At 44.6% G+C, this 18,495-nt stretch overlaps 1 protein-coding gene across 6 annotated transcripts in view; it reads right to left on the reverse strand.

The window, feature by feature from the left end:
• PPP6R3 (protein phosphatase 6 regulatory subunit 3) overlaps nucleotides 1-18,495 on the reverse strand; it is a 143,720-nt gene that overhangs the window by 105,617 nt on the left and 19,608 nt on the right. The gene's annotated exons all lie outside the window — the stretch shown is intronic.

Consider the following 18,495-nt stretch of genomic DNA (forward strand, 5'->3'; position numbering starts at 1 on the left):
GGTACTCAAACTCGGTCCTCAGGACCCCAAACAGTGCATGTTATCCAGGTCTCCTCAGATTCACAAGTGAGATAATAAGCGCCATCTGTAGATCTTTTAAAATGTGTCAGTGAGTAATGAATACACCTGTGCACCTGCTGGGTGACCTGGAAAACGTGACTTGTGTGGGGTCCTGAGGACTGAGTTTGAGAACCACTGGTCTACCTGATACTGGAGGGTACACATGGTTGACCCTGTAACTTAACAGTACCCATTTTCTCAGTAACAGTTAAAACCACACATTAAATCAAATACATTTTAAAATGTAATAGACATTTTTAAATGTTTTACATACCTAAACAAATCTGAGGATGACACAGGGAGTTGTGGCCACAGGTGAGGCTCTGAGCCATATACAGCCTTAGTGCCACCTGCTGGCCATCATTGGTATAAGGTAGCAGGCAACTGCAATGCATTTATTCTTGGGTTGTCCAGCTTGCAATACAACACATAAGGGGGTATCCAATTAGGTCCGAAAAATACAGGTTTTTTTCGCCGAGGTTCGGGTATCTTGCGACGATTTTTTTTTATTGTGCTGTCCAATTAAACAGTTTATTACGGACAAAATTTCTGTTTATCTCACGAATATACATAGAATCCGCGAAAAGTCACGGACCTACAATATGTATTTTCTCTGTCGCGATCGGGAGAAAAATACCTTATCTTGGATTTGGTTTCGCCTGCCTGAGTTGTAGCAGGTGATGTCCGCTACTTTCATGGCTTTTACTAGTTACCTCTAGTATAGTAACTAGATAGCAAGTTGCTGTTTGTTGCAAAATAAAAAACTTAAGCAGAGGTACACTTAAAGGACAATAGGATTGATTATTTCTATGTGGAAATTATGGAATATGGAAATAAAGAATCCGCTCTGTACAGTATGTTGTAAATCTGCAAGTAGAAAAATGCAGTGCTCTGAAATAGTAACTTGAAATTACCCGAAGGGGGAAGTCATTTTCTTGCGCCGAACCGGTTGAAGATGAGCCGGCGATAGTCAATGGTTTGTGCCCTCAGGCACGTGTTAATGGGCACCTATTACTTATGTATGCAGTGCCCAAACGCTCCAGGTTTGGATAGTTAAATTGATAAACCAAAGCAAAAAAGTACTGGGCGCCCTGAATTTGGATGCCTATCAACCCGGCTTTTCACAGATTTCTGCTTGCCACCTCAGGAGTGTGCGAGCAGAAATGGGCGTCTGCAGCACTCGTGCCTATTGGCACTAACAATTGAATTGTTCGTCATTTTAAAACGGGAGCTGTGGGCAACTAAAACAATTGAATTCCCCCGTGTGTCATACTTGTAGGAACACATCTGGCCAAGCCATTGTAACCAGAAGAATGGCTGCTTTGACCATCTGAGGGCAAACAATGCCTCCTCACACTATTGTTCCCACAAAAGAACACAATTCAAATAGACAGATATAATCACAAAGGTAACCTCAGTAAAGGCAGCACCAGCACACATTCCAAATGGACTACAACAATGCAATTGCAGGAGTGCATTATCAATGGTCACAAATAACCCAACATATGCAAATATTCCAGGGACAGCAGTCACCTGCATAATTCTGATTTCAATGGACATGAGGAAAGGAAAGACCACATACCAGTACACTATAGGATAGGTTATCTAGATATACTGCAGGGAAATAGATGTTTGATTAACACGAATTAAAATCAAGCATCCAAATGGCAACAGTTGTACAAAACATATCTTAACTGCTGGATGCAGCATTTTTCTCATTTCTTATTCCACAGGGGATAACCGCTAAAAAGTAGATGTTAACAGGACACTTCACTTGCAAAATTCATTCCACATGGGGCTCCAAATAATGCATTGTACATATCTGAGTGGCATCAGACGCTTACTCTACGCTGCTCAGACCAAAAGTAATCAACAATAGTGTTCCTTCTATATGAAGATGTACATAGAATGCCTCATTTATATAGTATTTAAAAGCACAGGAGACTATTTTAGATGCACCTTTTGTAGAGCTGAGGAGGACCATACACCGCAACAATAGCTTGTGTTCTTTGCTGCATAGACTCAACATTGAGCTGGAAAGATTTTAGATATTCTTTTGCATAACAATACTCAATTGGGCATTTAAATGATACTCAACTTGGACTAAAAAGGAGAATGTGTGCCAAAACATTGCCCATGCAACTACACTATCATCGCCTGTCTGAGATTTTAAAGTGCCAAGCTCTTGGCTGCATCACTAAACTACTTAGAGCTAGTCTCCCATAATGGATGTTCTAAACCAAAAAAAAAAAAAGTGTCCAAAAGTGGACACATTATTAGGGATATCTTTCAAGTATTGTGTAGGACCCTCTGCTGTCCCCGAGACGGCCTGAATTCTACACAGGATGGTTTTAAAAAGTGGCGAAAACATTTCTTAGAGATTCCATGCTGACATAATAGTGAAGGATGCCAACTGCAGATTTGCCCGCTGCACATTCATGCTACGACTCTCCAATTCCACAATATCCCAAACCTGCTGTATTTTAATAAGAATATTGAACAGTGAAACTCATTGTCACATTTGTGGTATAAGCGTGAGTGGACAAGTAGACATGCTATAAAGCAGGGGCGGGGAACCTTTTTTCTACCGAGGGCCAGTTTGATTATGAAAATAGATAGATAGATATAGATAGATCTATCTATATCTATCACATTATTCACGGGCAGATTGCGGGGGCCTTATACGGCCCCCGGGCCTGAGGTTCCCCTTTCCTGCTATAAAGGGATGTACATGGCCAGCAACAATACTCTAGTGGTATAAATGGCCTTGTGTGTGCCAAAGAAACATTCTCCACACCACGGCCACCAGCCTGCACTGATTATACAAAGGTGGAAAGCTATAAGGCTATAAAAATTTGAACCATATCAGCCGCAGGTTGCCACAATAATAATCATAGAGAAACTTTGACGTCCTAACAACGTATATATTCAGGGCCGTGAGCACTGGCAAATAAGCTGTTAAGTCCGACTAGAAGCACTTAAATCAGGGAACTGAATAGCTCCTGGACCTCCCTCCCGGGGCTATTCAACATCACAATTAAGTGAATCACTCCCAAAGTTCTCTTTTTTCCAGGGGTGCTACTGCAATTATATGTAGACAGATTATCAGAAGTAAAACAACCTTTATTCGGATTTAAAATTTATTTTTTCAGGTCTTATTGTATATTTTTAACAGAACTGCAGCAAAAGTAGGATAAAAAGAAAAAATAGACTTGTGCAAACACTTGTTTTAAAACTTTACTGAGCAGGTATTTGTCTGAACACTATTATACCCTTAACTATCCTTCTAATAATTATATCAAGGCATAGTATTTACATCTTTAAATAGAACTTCTTTCCACAGATTGTCAGATACTTCCTTTTATTAGTTATATTAGCACAAGGTTTAGAGGTTCAAACATATTAGTGGTGACATAATTATGGTCGGTGTTCTTCCCAGTTAGTCATTGCTAAGAGTTTGTAATAGAAATTCTTAAACCAGTGGTATTCTATTTAGTGTCCATAAGCATACCAATTAATCCATTGTTATAGATCCATATCTCACCCATTGGGTTAGAAGGGAGCACATTATTTCAACTATACTTGATTGTGATTAACTGTCCAATGGGGCCCAGCAGAAACCTCCCAAATGGGCGCTTAGGGCCATATTCAATTAAGTGCGAAAAGCAGTTTTCTGCGATGAAGTATCGCGAGTGACGTCATGTCGCCATGCGAAGTTCCCTCCTTATTCAATTCCGGAGACTTTGCGCTGTTGCGGAAACTCAACACATTGGAACCTGAGGAAAAAAAGTTTCGCCTATGAATAGGCGTCGAAAAAAAAAGTGCAGAATTGGGGTTTTGGGGTGCAAACCTCGGAACCTCTCGCCCCTGCACCCCTGGGACAGTCCTCCAAAAGGTAAACTGCGTCAAAAAAAGTTTAACACTTTAGATCACCCCAAAAAAGTACTTTCACTTTGGGGGTCGAAAAAGGCCAAAGTTGGGGGACAAATTTAAAAACCAGCGAAATAGACTCCAGGGGGCACCCCAAGTATGCCCCAGGTTAAGTTTGCAGGTGGTTGCTGGTTTTTAAAAAACTTTAAAAAAAAAGCCACAATGTAGGCAAACAGTCCGGCATGCAAAAAGTACGGGCTTAAGGGGCAGGGCTCGACAAATCCCGATCGCCAGGACGACTAAGTTTTCAGACCTAGCCACTGGATTTTGCAAAGCAGTGCTGAGATCAGTGGCTAATCCCAGCATCGGCACAGCTGCAGGGGCGGGCAGGCAAAAGGAGATGCATCCCCTGCGGGACACATCCCTGGCAGGCGTTGGGATGCAGTATCTGCTCCCAGCGTCAGCTATGCAGAAGTGGCTGGTACCTGGTGAAGGGACCACCATGACCCTTCCACCAGCAGTAAAGTGGTGGCGGGCAGGACTTAGCACCAGGTGCGGGCTTACTGTAGCCAGTCATCTAGTAGCCTTGATACTATGGCAGGTGTTTGGCTCTGGCTGCGAGGCGAACACAGCTCGCGGTCCAGCAGCCATTAGGAGGCAGACGCGATGAGCCAAATCACAGCTCACCGTGTCATAGCCCCCTCACGCCATATAGTGTATGCAAGGTTTTTGTTTGGGACGATAGTCTGGCTCCTATATTTTTAAACTGGCTACTAGATTTTAGAAAAAAAATAAAAAATTGTCGAGCCCTGTTAAGGAGTATATTCAATTCGGAGCGAAAAGCCCTGTACTTTGCTTACATCACTGGTTTTCAATGCAAAAAAGTATTGCACTCGTCCCCGCTTATCCCCATATTCAATTAGAAATCAGCGAAAGCGCATCCCGGCGAAACTAACATGCGAAAAGTACTGTCAGATTTGGGGAAATCAGCCTGACACCGCCCAAAAGATGCACTGACATTGGTGGATTACTGTAGATACCCCTGAATAGGCCTGCTGAAGGTATTTGGGGTACTTAAATGATCTCAACAACTGCTATTTAGAGTCTTTGCATAAGTGGTGAATAGCAGCATGCAGCAGTATTTTTTGCAGAAAATAAGTAGTCCCAGTAAAATTGGGGTACATGAAAATGGGTGCTAGGATATTTTAAAGTTGCTAAAGTGAACTTTTAAAAAACATAAAAAAATTAAAAAAAAAACACCAGCCACAACCACCTGCAAAATTAAACAAACAAAAAAAAAAAACAAAAAAAAAAGACACCTGGGGCATACTTGGGGACCCCCTGTAGTCTATTTAGCTAGTTTTTACATTTGTACCCCAACTTTGGACTTATCCATCCCCAAAATGAAAGTACTTTTTTGGGGGCGATCAAAATTCTTTTTAAACTTTAGACGCACTTTACCTTTGGGGGACTGCATGGAGTTTCCACACTGGCGAAAAGTCTCCGGAATAGAATACGGAGGAAACTTTTTGCATGGCGAAATGACGTCACTCGTGATTCTTTATCGCAGAAAATGGTTTTTCGCACCTAATTTTATACAGCTCCAAGTCTGAAACGTTTATGTGTTGCAATTTGCCATCGTTCTGGCATTGTCTGTAGGTCTTTATAGTCTTATCACACAGGAGAGTCTATGCCCTTACTAGAGCATTTAATACTGCTTCCAGTTCCAGAGATTTGATGAGGAAATAGGACTTCTGGCCAGACCAACAGGGCTACAGAATTTACTGAAGATCAACAGCATCTCACCCACAATGCTGGCATCAGTCATCAACACTGCCTAGTCTAAAATGGTGAAGGGACAACATCAATTTAGACTGTACACACCAAGCAACCAAAGGAGAAACTGACATGCCCTTAGGAACACAGATTGTCAACCTTTTTCAACTTGTGGCAAACCGAACAAGATTTTAAAATTGCTAAAGGCACACCATTAATCCTCAATTAGGAAAAAAACAAACAAAACAACATTAGCTCCCACAGAACACACACATTGCCACCCACAGCAAACAAATAAAACACAATGGCCCTCACAGTAATAAAAATACACTGGCCCCTACTGTGAAGCCCCTCAGTTTTTCTCTCCCTCCCTCAGCAGCAGGAGTTTATGCAGAGGGAGTGCCTGTCAGCCTGTGTCACAGAACAGCGAGGCGCAGCACTGGGTGAGAAGGAGACGTGGCGTGCATAACTTATGAGTCATAGATCAGGTCGCATCTGGGCCACCCGGAAGTTTCCAGCGCTGCCCAAGTCAGATATTGTGGTGATTACCTGGGGGCATCTCTGGCGACAAATTTGAGAGCCGCTCGTGGGAAACAGCAGTTGAAAAACACTGCCTTAGAGACAAGATGAATTGACTAGACAAAGTTTGCAACGGTTCAATACATTTTAATAGGAGTTCGATATGGAACACTCGAGTGGAACCAAGCACACTGTACCAGCTTGAAGGTCATGACAGTCTTCTCAAATGTCTTAATGCAAAGTTCGGAACAAACGTCAGTCTGAGCCAAATCGGGAGTTTATCAGTCTCGTATGCGAAATAGTCATCGTTGGGCAAGAATACTTTGCGGTTTGTCTTCAAACATCAACCCTAGTAAAAGTAATTTGCTGGGCAGGTACTAGGGCTGGGATTTCTGGCAAATTGTTATCAATCCATGATAAACTAAAATCTAGATCATCTCTACATAAGAGCCAGGTAAAATGGGCCTGGGCTCTATCCTTAATTAACAGGTAGTTCAGTTAAAGGATAATGATTACTCCCCTAGAGCAGTCACAATGTTTGACAGTATCAGGCTCTTCTGTGGTGAAATGGACATTTCACGGCCTTGAAAGTCAAAAAAGGGCCATTGCACTGCTCAGTGTTCTAATGTATGTGTGTTCTAATGTATGTGTGATATATATATATAATTTTTTTTTTTTATTATTTTTTTTTTTTTTCAGCCCTCATCAAAAACAGAACAAAACCCCACAGGAATCCTCCATGTTAGGGCCGTTTTCAATTAGTGGCGCTCTTACCACACCCTCGATATCCGCAATATTATCACATCGGCGATAATTTATCGACGATATTTCATGTTAAAAATTTCTCCATTTTAAAAATGGTGTTTTAATAGCGATTTTAAAAAACCACCTGTGCCAGCCACGTGCGAAGTTGAAAACACTTGGCACATACTTATGGCCCTCCGAAATACTAGACCCAATACGTTAAACACATTATTCACGAAAGAATACATTTTCACTGAAATTTTCGCCAAAGTGCACAAGTTACGATTTTTTTTTCCCACAAAAGAATCATTAGGGGGGCTGTCCAAAGGGTTTTGTAAGAAATCCCCACATTTTTACCCAAAAATAGGGATTTTGGACTTTTTTCGCCTGCCCTAGGCTGGAGACAAGTTCTCCAGTTTTTAGGCGAAAATGGGCGATTTTACCTCGAATTGAATACGGCCCTGAGGTCCGTATTCAATTAGCAGCAAAAAGCCCTAATCTGTGAAAAACTATTGCGGATGATGTCATTTTGCTAGGTGTTAACTTTTCACCGTATTCAATTGCAAAGACTTTTCACGTACGCGCAAAGTCAATGCAATGTAATAGGCAAAAAAGTTTTGCCTATGAATAGCATGCGGAAAAAGTGCAGAATTGTGGTTTTGAGGTGCAAAGGTGCAGAAACCACTCTGCACCCTTGGGACAGCCCCCCAAAGGATAAGTCAAAAAAAAAAAAAAAAAAAAAAAAGAACACCCCAAAAAATTACTTTATATTTTTTTCGTCCCCATTTTCAAAGTGGGAATTGCACACAAAAAGTAGAGAAACAGACTATTGGGGGGTCTGCTAGTATGGTGAAGGTGTTTTTTTTTTATTGCAGGTGCTTGCTGAAGGTGCGTTTTTGACGTCACTTAAAACTTCACTCAAACAAACTTAAATCATGCTTGCACCCATTTTCAAGTAGCCCAAATTTGACAGGACTACTTATTTTCACGAAAAAAATACTGCTTAATGCTACTCTTCACCACTTGCTCAAATACACTATACAGAGGCAATTGAAAGCACTTATGTACCCCAAAGAGATTCAGTAGGGCTATTTGGGGACATGTATACTGATGCCCAATGTTAGTGCATCTTTTGGGGGGTATTAGGCTGATTTCCCCATCTTTGAGAGCACTTTGCCTGTTTGAGTTTCGCCAGGATGCGTATTCGCGTCCTTTGTAAATGAATATGGCGAATAGCGGGGGCGTGCACTAATAGTGAGATTTTAGAAGTGGAGATGTTGCCCATAGCAACCAGATTCTAGCCATCATCTTCTAGAAGGTGCTAGTTAAATGTTAACAATATTCTGATTGATTGCTATGGGCAACATCTCCACTTCTGAAAACTCACTTTGGTAAATATACCCCTTAGAGGTAAAGTTGGGATCAGTTCAATCCAGCTCCTCCCTAGAGAATCTAGTTACACACTAATTATTAGCGCCAGTGGCTGTCAGTGCTTAGCACCCGACAGAGCAACTCCGTTGATGCTCCTGTCGGGCTCGAACAGCCGCCGGAACTTCTGATCACCCCCTCCTGAGGTGGTAAGCAGAAGAGTGAGAAAAGTCCATGGTTTGGGCACCCTAACCAGGGACTTTAGATGGGTTTAGACGCGCTGCTGCGTCCAAGGCGGCAACTATCGTCTCACTTATGTGTACAATGACCATCTGAATAACCACTAATTTGTTAGTCCTGCACAGTGACTAATCAGTGACAGATCATATACAAAAAAGGAAAGAGGAGTAGTGGACTAATACCTGTGTATTGTAATTTCCTATAACATTCTTGTATTATCAATTTCTGATGCATTATTTTATCCCTTATTATTTTGATGTATATATTACAGATAAAACAGTGGTGCAGCCAAACTCCCTAATCAGTGTTAACTAAAAATTAGGGCAGGGTGAGTATATCTAGGCACACTTGAGGAGATGCTTTTGATAATATAACCTCTAGCTTTATATCTAGTTACATGTATTGATCAAGGAAAGGAAAAAAAAATTCCCCTTCTTGGCTAAAATTTACCACTGATTACTATGCAGTAACAAAACACTAATAAGGATGCATATAGCAAAAGTATTAAAAAGATTAAGGTGGTTTAAAAAAAAAATTATATATATATATATATATATATATATATATAATAATACATATACATATATAAATAATACATATACACACACCTGTCCGCTGTGAGCGATTTATGTGTGGTTGATATTCTAGTTTCTCTTAATTGCAGGCAGAAATAGCTAGATATAAATCCTATCTATATACACACACGCGAGCTGACAATTCCTCTTATTGAGGCGCTTCTTCCCCACAACAATATTAGGTCCCTTATTAGTGGGGAGGATAAAGCAATATTGTTTCTTCATATTAATCACCATTACACTGTGATTATATCTACATTAAAAAGGAGATTTTCCTTATAGGTACCGATAGAATGAAATCCCTTAGAGTATATTCACATATTATGGCACCAACATCCCAACTGTAAGTATTGGGCTAGGGGGAAAGTTAGTGCTAGGCACTTAGGGGGAGGTTAGGTTTAAGGAGAGGAGGTAGTGTTCACTCTAGGTCCTGCGCCAGACCTAGAGGAAAGGTCACTCTGGCGCACTCTGGAAAGGGGGACGTGGCCATGAAAAAAAGTTGAAGACACGCCCCCTTTCCATCACTGTCGGGGGCATGTCTGGCACTTACAGATATGACGGGCTGCCTCCAAGCTCTCCCCTTTCTGTGAATAGATGCAGAGCGCATGCCCCCGGCATCTATTCACCAGCGGTGAACGCTACACCACAATTTTTCCCACCTGCGGGACACCGCGGTCTGGGGCCGGCACCCAGAAGGCAGTTTTAGCTGGACGAAGCCAAAAGGGGAAAGGCGCATTCTGCCCTTTTGAAATCTGGCAGGGCGCAGTGCCCCGCTAAAACAGCATAGATTGAACGCTAGGAGTGTTCGGATACTGACCGACAGGTGTCAGTACCATAACCCTGTCTGTATGCCAGCATCTGGATTCTGACCATGGGATCACAAGCGCCAGGATCCTGTACCCAACCCCCTTATTCATTCCTTGTATTTGTCCACACCAGTTTGTTTTATATAGTGCTTATTATTTCCCATGTTATTATAAAAGGGAATGCCATTTAGCTGGAAACTCAGTTATGGTTTCTGCACTGAATGTTACAATATAAACTTAATGGTTAGTATGTAGCAGTTAGTCAGCCTTTATGGAGACTAAAAGTTTCTCCTTGTTCACATACACAGATTGTTACTGAAATCAGTGCGCTCCTGCTGTCTGAGCTGCAGTGATATTCTCTAAAGAGAACTGTAATAAGTAGCAGTAGGTCCGGGCTCATTTAATACATTGTAGTTTTAGGACAGTTTGGCCAGTACCAGATTACATCATACAGTTTAGTTCTCCATATCATGCTCAGTAGCCGTCTCGCTATTACAGCAGCGGGTGAGAATGCTATCAGTATTTGGGTGTGCACACTTTAAACACCCTTCACGGAGGTCTCACTACACATTTCACAATACAAGAAAGTCACTGCCATTTTGAAGGCTAAGTTTAGAATTAACTTAATTTGTTCTCTTTGCAAATAGATGTGTACATTACAAATTCTTTAGGAGCACCACCAACCAAAGGGCATCTAAAATATAACTTGACATAAAAAATGATAAGCACCAACATAATTGCCTATCAAATCATGCTATATTTTCTCAAAATTGGTGAAGACTCACCACCCATATCATCAGAATATTGATAATACCAAGAAATATTGTTTAATCCTCCCAGCTAATGAGGGAACTACATTGTTATGGTGAAGAAACACCTCAATAAGTAAATATTGAGAGAGAGATATATATAATATAGAATATATAATATATATATATAATATATATATATAATATATATATATAAATATATATATATATATATATATATATATATATATATATATGAGATATGGTAAGAACTTACCTTTGTTATCTCTATTTCTACGAAGTCCATAGGGTTCAACAGGATACCTTGGGGTATAGGTGTGACGTCAGTCATCGGGCACCATAGAGTTAAGCTTTCAGCCTCCCAGGATGCACTAGGGTCCCCCTCCTATGCCCGCCCCCGAGCCAAGGCACCTCAGTTAGTTACCAAGCCATAGGCCGGAGGAGGAAAAGGAAGAGCGAAAGAAGATCTGGATACACACAAGAATCACACTCTCACCAGAGGGAGACGGAAAAACCGGTGACCAGAACAAAGCCCATCTGCAGCACAGGTGCGACAGGGCGGGAGTCCGCCTCCCAATTTAGCACTGCCGGGATGAAGACCGCTGATATGGCCGGAAGATTGCGCTCCGCCCATACCAGGATCCGAGAGACCTCTAAGAGAGCCGCCCGACTTCGGGTTCCTCCTTGCCTGTATGTACCACGGTGGTAGCGTTGTCCAACTGGACCTGCACCGGACGACCCTGGAGAACCCGATGTGCCTGCTGGAGAGCATTGAAGACCGCACAGAGTTCCAAGATATTTATTGGAAGCTCCGCTTCTGTCGGCGTCCACCTGCCCTGGAACAAGTGTGGACCCGAAACTGCTCCCCAGCCCCGAAGACTGGCGTCCGTTGTCAACAGGACCCAATTTGGAACCCAGAACGGACGTCCCTTGCTGAGATGGGTTGTTTGTAACCACCAGGCAAGGGACAGGCGAACCTCCGGGGTGAACACAATCGTCTGGGACTTCAGAGACTGAGGCAGCCCGTTCCACTTGGACAGGATCAGGTGCTGCAGAGGTCTGGAGTGAAACTGGGCATATTCCACCATGTCGAACACAGACACCATGGAGCCCAGTAACCTCATCGCCGAGTGTAGAGACACCCGGCGGCTGTGCAGACAACTGCGCACCCTCGACTGTAAAGCAGAGATCTTTTCCTCCGTCACGAAGATCCTTTGCTGTCCCGAGTCCAATAAGGCTCCGAGTTGCAGAATCCGCTGAGACGGGATTAGAGTGGACTTCTGCCAGTTTATTAACCAGCCGTGCCGTTGCAAACGCAATGGTCAGGTCCAAGTGGCGTAGAAGGAGCTCTGGAGATCCTGCCACTAATAAAAGGTCGTCCAAGTACGGCAACATGCGGACTCCCTGCAGCCGCAGAGAAGCCGCCATGACCGCCATCACCTTGGTGAACACATGCGGTGCTGTCGCCAGGCCAAAAGGTAACGCCCGAAACTGGAAGTGGTCGCTGCGGATTGCAAACCTGAGGAACTGTTGATGGCGCGAAAGAATAGGGACATGCAGGTAAGCGTCCTGTATGTCCAATGACACCATGTAGTCCCCAGGTTCCAGCGCCAGAATGATGGACCGTAGGGTCTCCATCCGAAACTTCGGCACCCGCAAAGACTTGTTGAGAGCTTTGAGGTTTAGAATCGGACGATACGACCCATTGGGTTTCTGCACCAAAAAGAGATTGGAATAGAAACCCTGGCCCCTCTGGGAGAATGGAACAGGCACTATAACTCCAGTCTGGAGCATAGTGTGCAAGACCTTCCGCAGCTCCGTGGCCTTGTTCCGGTCTGATGGTAGACCTTTGGTGAAGAATCGAGCCGGGGGTCTGTGCCGGAAAGAGGGCGTACCCGTGGGAGACCACCTCGAGAACCCAAGTGTCTGTCGTGGTGACCGACCAAAAGGGAGGCCCGGACAGTCAGGCCGCAGGCTTGTCATCTGGCTTAGGAGCCGGACGTCTGGTACTCCATGCCTGCTTCCGGGGCTTGGCCGATTTCTTAGGACCAGCCTGCCGAGGAAAAGACTGTGGTTTGGGCCTGCCCTGGGCCCTATAAGACCAAAAGGACGATGGTCCAGAACCAGAAGGAGCAGCGGCCGACGGGAGACATGCCGATTTGGCTGCCGCCAGCGTGGCCACAATCTTGTCCAGATCCGGACTGAAGAGAACTTCTCCGTTAAATGGCAACACCTCCAAACCCTTTTTGGAATCAGCGTCCGCCTTCCAGGATCGCAACCACAAGGTGCGATGAGCAGCCACTGCTGCTGAAGAAATTGGAGACACCAGGGTACTAATGTCTAAGGCCGCCTCGTTGATATAAGTGGCCGAATCACGGAGATTACCAATCAACTCCGCCTGTTCGGCCGGACAGTTGCTGGCTACCCAGCAAATGGCCATAGCCGGCCGTGCTGCCCCCCCCCCACAAGGGAATAAGCGGACTTCAGGCAGATCTCCACCTTGCAGTCCGTAGCATCCTTAAGGGAGGACATGGAAGGCATCGGCAATGTGGCACTACGGACAAGACGGGTCACGTGAGAATCCACCTGTGGAGGGGATTCCCACTTAGCAAAATAATTATCCGCGAACGGATAAGCCACCGCCAGGCGCCTCTGCGGCTGGTATCGTTTGCCAGGCTGTTTCCACGCCTCCTCTAAATGGTCCACTAACTGACCCGAAAGAGGAAAGACTGTGGCATCACCCTTCACATCTTTAAAAAATGCATACTTGGATTTAGCCACTGGGGGAACTTAGTCCTCAATCACCAAGGCTGTGCGGACTGCCCGAATAAGTCCAGGAATATATACCTTGGACCTAGCGTCAGCGTCCTTAGTATGGAGAGGTTCCTGATCGTAAGGATCCAGAATCTCCCCATCATCAGACGTCCCCTCGTCATCCTCATAAGGAGCCGATAGAGAAGTCACCGGCCGTTTATGTGGCCGCATCACAGACTCCCCTTGCAACACATCCGACAAGTGCTGTACAGAACTCGTCAGGGAGTTAACCCACGCCGGCTCCTGAGAAACCGGGAGGGGGGAAATAGGGAGACCTGGGGGTACCACCAATTGTCTTGGGAAACCCTGCATGGGTGACGACACCACTGACTGCTGGGACAAACCCATCTGCGTAAACGCGGGCTGCGGAGCTAACTGGCCCACTAAGGTCGTAAGCGCCTGAGCGAAACAAACCCAGGGCGGCTCCTGTACCGGTGCTGTAACCGTAATAGGCTGCGCCATTGACAAACACTGCCGGCAGAGGCCCTCCGCGCTACCCTCCCCCTCCGCTAGCGGTACTTTACACGTAGTACACTGTAGCCGGAGAGGAAAATCACTTTCAGACATGATTGTACCAGGTATGTGACCCCTCTCACCAATTATATATTAAATAGGCGAGAGACCACCCTGCAGCACCGCACCGCAAGGGCTTAGCAGAAAGGACAGGGACAGGAATAAAGCTGACAGTCAGAATAGAAGTTACAGGCAGCAGCGCTAGCACAGTCACATACAATGCAAAGAAAATCAATTCCTGCACTAACAGCGCTGATCACTCAACTACGCAGACCCAGGGTCTGGTAGGACACAGCGCTGCATACACAGACCTGACCACAGCGGAGGAGAGGTATGCGGGGAGACCCAGACCACGATGCTTCCAGCAGCGTTCACCATGCGTTCAGGAAGATGGCCGCCGAGGAGCAGAGAGGAGGCTGGCCTGGGGGAGGAGCGCTGCCACAGGACCAGTCGGCAGTGTGCAGAGAGGGCTGTGTGCAGCGGGGGAGGCGCCGGCTGTGAGACAGGGAAGACGCGCTCCCCTGGCATTCATTTAACCCCCGGGACGCCGCAGCGCTACCGCTCTGCTGCGGTCCGCTGTCCCAGGGGGGTAGTGGAAGCGCAGGTTACATACCTGGCTCCACGCTGCAGCCAGTCCCCAGGGAGCCCCCTGCCTGGGGACTCTGGACCATGTAACAGCAGGGACCCACCGCGGGACCCCGCTGCTTACCTTGCTGTCCCCCTTGAATCCGGCCATGGTCCGGAACATCTGGGGTCACCGCTAGCTGTGACCCCAGATGCTCACCAGCATCCCCGGATCGGTACCGGCGTTCTGGTACCGGCGGGGGTGTAGGGAAGACAGCATGGACGTCAGGACTGACTGTCCATGCTGTACATCCAGATGTGCAGCCACAGATGCATACAGAAAAGCTTCAGGGGCTCTTCTAGCCCCCACTCCAACAGGTGCACCCGACTCCGGCCGGGCACCAAACTAAACTGAGGTGCCTTGGCTCGGGGGCGGGATATAGGAGGGGGACCCTAGTGCATCCTGGGAGGCTGAAAGCTTAACTCTATGGTGCCCGATGACTGACGTCACACCTATACCCCAAGGTATCCTGTGGATACCCTATGGACCCTGAAGTAGAAATATATATTTATTTTATTCTATTTCTGCCCTCTATTAAGAGAAACCGGAATATCTACCACATATGGATCACATAGTGGACAGGAATATTTTTGAACCCACTGTTTTCCTACTATGGACACATTAACCTTACCCTATTTTCAAAACTTCGCTATAGACCTACTAATTTGTGTTCTTTATTGAAAACTAATAAATGTTACATTATAAGCAAAAAGGTTTTTTTTCCTGGAGATCGATACACTAACTAGATATACATCTATAAAACCCCTTTCAGACATACCCCCCGGCAAAGACACGGCTCTGACCAGGGGTTTTATACACGGGTGTAACCCAGGTCCCAGATCTAGGAACCCATTTCACACTACACTGCAGAGCTGTGTATTTTCCGGGTCCACCTCTTTCACACAAACTGCAGTTGCCCTCGTATTCTACAAGCCAGGGCTGCTCTCATGTCTCACACATAGTAATCAATGATCATATACACATGCACACTCCTTCTGAAGCCACCAGTCCTCAGTACACAGCTCAGCACCAAATATGAGCGGTGCCTGAGAGATGGTGCTGGACAGGAGAGATACCCAGGGCAGCAGCGTGCAGGTGAGGCAGAGAGCAGATGGCAGGCAGGAGTCGCTGGGTGGATGCCGCTGGTACAGGGCTGCACTTTCTCTTCCCTTCTCTGGCCACCATGCCCTCCGATTGGCTCAGGCTACGACAGCTATTGTAGGGAGGAAGCCTCACCCCCTGCTAGGCAGCCCCGAACTGCCAGTCGGCTTATTCTAGGTGCGACCTGGACCTAAAAACCAGGGTCGCACTTATCAGACATAAACTGGGGCACCGACTTAGGCTGCAAGTCCCGGGAATAATCCTGGTCGGTTGCAGATCCAGAAATGTCCACCTGGGTCGACTCGCCATGTCCCGGCAAATTGCTAGGTTTCTGCTTATGTCTGAAAGGGGTATAAGTAATTATCGTCACAAGCAACTCCCCAAGTGCGCCTAGATATACAGTCCTGACTCTACTTTTTGGTAAACCATCCAAGTAACCCTCACTTTACTCAAGATGGTCTGGAAATTCTTACAGCCAGGGCTAGAGAAGCTGCGTTGGAATACAGACACTAGCATGGGTACGCCCCCTTTTTTAAATACTCAGTCTCCTCCCCTTCCCCGCATCGAAAATGGACACCGGTCAATCATGCTACGGCTTAGGGGGCATTGAGACTGTCGGACACAAATTGGCAGTACAGATCTCGAGCATGCACCAATCAAACTATCGTAGTTGTCTGCAAAACCATTGGCCCATAGATTGCAAGCTCCACTGAAGAAATGAGCAAGTTTACCTATGCCCTGTACAGCATAATATGTAGGCACTATATAACAGGTTAGCAAGAAAATGGACCACAATATTTACTACTTTATTGTTGGGAAAAAAGTAAATTGCGGTGCTACCATTTAATATATGTGCTCACTCCCAAACTACCGACTTTCCAAGCGGCAGACCAATAGGTGCCAGTGCTTACCAGACAATAACATGGTCATTAAATATTCTAAATATAGACTACCCACTAACAACAAATGAGTAATATTTATATTAAAAAGTTATCCAAAGGGCTTGTTCAGCTACTGGGAATAAGCATTGTAACAGCATATCATTTTACAGAGGATGCAGATTACAGCTACTTAATCACAGTGGGAAAGACCTCATCAAGCCAATGTTTTAGCATGTGCCGATCTGTTTACATGTTCCTGGTTTTATGCCAATTTGGTCAGCACTGAGCTTTCAAAAGAGATGCCCTTTGACCAGGTATTGGGAACAATGATCCTTACATGCCACAGTACAAGAGCATATTACACAGTTATACACTGTTGCACAACAAAATAAACAATGTTACTGTTTGAACACCAAGTGAGCAATTAAAGGTTTAAGCTTTTCAAATATGGCAGCTGTACCTGTGCTTCTTTCGCTAGCCCCATCTTTGCTCTTTATAGCCCAAAATGTTCACAACGAATGAAAGCTAGCTGCTGTGAAAGGGTCTTACAACAGGTGAAAAAAAAATAAAATAAATAAAAAAAAAAAAAAAAACCACTATGGATTGTCCCTCCCCATTAATGACAAATCATGAGTGAGGGGTTATATTTACTAAAGAGCAGATTTTTAGAAGTGGAAGTGTTGCCCGTAGCAACCAATCAGATTCTACTTATTTATCTAGCACCTTCTAGAAGAGAATAGCTAGATTCTGAATGGTTGCTATGGGCAACTTCTCCAATTCTAAGTACCTGCACTTTAGTAACTATATCCCTAAGAGTAAAAAATGGTTTCACACATATAAACATAATTGCTAGACGTTTTACATCAACTTAAAGTGATGGTCTTCCTCTGGTATGCCTCTTGATCTCACAAGTGACCTGAAGTCTGTATGTGAATTGTGACTGGACTTTGCTTCCCTTATGTTACAACAAAGATTTAACCAACAATGCTCATGCAAGAGATGGGTTGTTAAAGTCCAGGAAGAAAAAGGGGGAGAGGATGGAGGGAAGTTAAGCTGGTGAAATACAGGACAATCCTGATGGTCAGCAGAGAACAAGACTATATACTTCCAACTTCAGACTTTGGTGTGGGGGATCATCTGCACAATCATTCGCATGAGACAAGGCAACATCAGACCAATATGCACAGCATTACTGGAGAGTAGTACAAGAACACTGAATACCTTTCAACTTAATGGTTACTAATAACTACAAGTGAATTATGAAGGAAAGATGTTGCATGAATTTAAATTGTTTATCTTATGCTACATTTACAGAGAAAAATAGGTAGGAACCTGCGCTTCAATATAGCGGATGCTGCACTTCAGTCCACTAAGGTGGTCACACGACACCTCACAAGCACAACGTAGACAATAAAAATATGGAAAAAGGCACAACCTTCTAGAATTTAACAAACAATTAATATAAATATAAAAAATAGTCCCAATTAGGTCCACAATTTCACTAGAGAAGTAGAAGAAAATATCCTCCTTCAATTTTCAGAGTACAATAATTCCAACAAATGAGATCCTTGTGATTGACATGCAGAGATGGCTGTGTATAATGCACACCCATTCACATATAAGCCATAAGATCCAAAGTCTCCCGGGTTCAACCTAGCATGGTAGCTCCAGGATGTGCACTCTACGCTTTGATGTTAGAAAAATCCACTGGTGCTGTGTTCCTTTCACCATTTGTTGGAATTATTCTACTCTGAAAATTGAAGGAGGATATTTTCTTCTACTTCTCTAGTGAACTTGTGGACCTAATTGGGACTATTTTTTAGATTTATATTC

The sequence above is a fragment of the Taudactylus pleione genome, unplaced genomic scaffold (assembly GCF_031769625.1).
Source record: "Taudactylus pleione unplaced genomic scaffold, aTauple2 ptg000619l, whole genome shotgun sequence".
NCBI classification, from domain to species: Eukaryota; Metazoa; Chordata; class Amphibia; order Anura; family Myobatrachidae; genus Taudactylus; species Taudactylus pleione.